This window comes from Sorex fumeus, unplaced genomic scaffold (genome assembly GCF_029834395.1).
Source record: "Sorex fumeus unplaced genomic scaffold, SorFum_2.1 ptg000003l, whole genome shotgun sequence".
Classification (NCBI taxonomy): Eukaryota; Metazoa; Chordata; class Mammalia; order Eulipotyphla; family Soricidae; genus Sorex; species Sorex fumeus.
Genome location: NW_026606060.1, coordinates 56,188,337 through 56,190,978, shown reverse-complemented (window position 1 = coordinate 56,190,978; position 2,642 = coordinate 56,188,337).

Sequence of the window (2,642 nt, the reverse complement as noted above, 5' to 3'; positions counted from 1 at the left end):
TGTTAGTGAAACACGATGAGGTACAGTTGAAGATTTACAAATTTTTGTGCCTGGGTTTCAATCGTACAATGATCAAACACCCATCCCTCCACCAGTGCCCATTTTCCACCACCACGGGTCCCAGTATCCCTCCTACCACCCATCCCCCCATCCCACCCTGCCTCTGTGGCAGGGTATTCCCTTTTGTTCTCTCTCTTTTTTGGGGGTGTTGTAGTTTGCAAAGGAGGCATTGAGTGTCAATCATCTTTGATCTATAGTCTATTTTCAGCAAGCTTCTCCCATTCTGGGAGGGTCTTTTTGTGGCCATATCTCTCTCTGCATTCCTCGCACAATCATGGAGGTGCTGAACCAGTAGATGATATCCATTGTCAATGTTGTCAACGATGGCATTTTCCCATGTTGCCTCAAAGTGCCAAAGAGCTCCCACTTGCTGGTCGTTCTGGGAATTCTCTTCTTAAACTTTGCGGCCCTTTCTCCCTTTCCTCCACTGCAGCCACTACTCAGCCACAGCCACTTTCAGGACGTTTTCTGAATGCTCAGGTTGAAACTCCCGCATGGATGAAGTCCCACAGAACCAGGTAAGTGGAACTCTGTGACCTTGGACTCCAGGCTCAATAGGATCCGGCAACAGAAATCCTTTGCCTGCTCCCACCAATCTCTGGCGAACCAGGGTTTAAACCTAGAAGCCCACCCTGCGCTACTGTATCTGCTTCCACCAATCTCCGATGACCCAGGGATTACACACAGAAGAACCACCCTACTAGTACCAGATAAATACCCCATTGTCAGACCTCTACTACCTCCACTACCCAGTCACCACCACACTCCATAATGCTTTCCAGACATATCTTAAGACACTAAATACCCACCTTCGAAGATTACTGCACCATATTTTATGGGGTTCAAATATAGTTTGAACCATGGGAACACCTGCAAGGATGATTAGAGGCCACCCTAAAAACTTCTATCCCTCTCAGAGAGCCTCACAAACTACCTAGAATATCCTGCCCAAACGGCAGAGACTTACAAGCTATCTATGGCATATTCAACATGACAAAAACAGTAAATACAATGGGTCTCATTCCCGTGACCCCAGAAGAGCCACCAATATGGCAGCATTAAGAAGGATGAGGAAAGAGAGGCTGATAAAATCACAAGGCCGAGCTAAGCTGCCAAAATGAAGAAAGACAAAAACGACTGTACTTTCAATGCACATACACAGGCATCGAATGCATCCATCGAGGACCTGATGGTAGAAGCACAAAAGATCAAGTACGACATCATCGGTCTGACCAAAACAAGAAGGCGTCAATCACATCATGCCGTTTTCAACACTGGTTCCTCAGGACACGTGACAAAAGAGGAACTGGAAGTGTTGGTGTCCTTGTCAATACGAAGTTGGCCATGAGCATTGATTCATTCAAATGCCTAACAACCTGAATCAGATGATTACACTTGAATAGAATAAATGTGTCTCACTGTCGGGAGTTTCTATCTTCATTGTTTACACTCCAATATTCAATTATGATGAAGGAGCAATTGAGAAGTTCTACATGGAGCTGAAGAAGTTCTATAAAGAAGACCACATCCTCTACAAGATCATTGTCAGTGATTTTAATGCCAAGATAGGACTGAGAAAATCAGACGAAAACTCCACATCGGGACCCATGGCCTAGAATGGAACAAACAGGGTGAGAGACTGTCAGAGTTTCTCGGGAGTTCAAGATGCCACTCTGTCGAACCTTCATTGATTTAAAGAAGGCCTTTGATTTTGTTGAGATGGAAGTGGTCATTGAAGCCCTCGCCAATCAGGGCATTCAAACTCAATACATCAAGATCCTCCATGAGCTGTATCACGGATTCACTACCAGGATCTCACCAATCTACAAAGAAGTGATCATCGATGTCAAGAGAGGGGTTCTGCAGGGTGATACCATTTCATCAAAATTCTTCAGTGCCACCCTCTAGAACATCATGCGATGACTGGATTGGGAAGAAAAGGGAGTGAAGATAGATGGTCGGCAACTACACCACTTCCGCTTTGCTGATGACATTGTTCTAATAACATCAAACATTAGCCAAGCGGCAGAAATGCTGGCTGACTTTGACCATGAATGTGGAAAGGTCGGACTACAGCTGAATCTTACGAAGACAATGTTTAAGCTAAAGAGCCTAGTTCCTGGTGCTCCATTCGCTCTCAATGGAACGACCATCTCAGAATGCAACAGTTATGTGTACCTAGGTCGAGTAGTCATCATGATGAATGACCTGGCACCTGAGTTGCGCAGGAGGAAGAGAGCGGCTTGGAATGCCTTCAAGAGTGTCGAACAAATAACTAAGAGAACGAAGAACCTCCGGCTCTGGGCACATCTCTTCAATTCCACTGTTCTTCCTGCATTAACATATGCCTCAGAGACCTGGGCCCTACACAAACAGGATGAGAATTCTATTTGGGTCTCTCAAAGAGGAATTGAAAGAGCTATGCTTGGAGTATCACGTTTGACTCAAATGAGAGAAAGAATCCAGAGTTCTGACCTCCATTGATGATCAAGAATCAGGGATGCTGTCTCCTTTGCCATGGCATCAAAAATCAGATGGGCTGGTCGCGTAATGAGACTTAGAGATGACTGCTGGACTAGAGT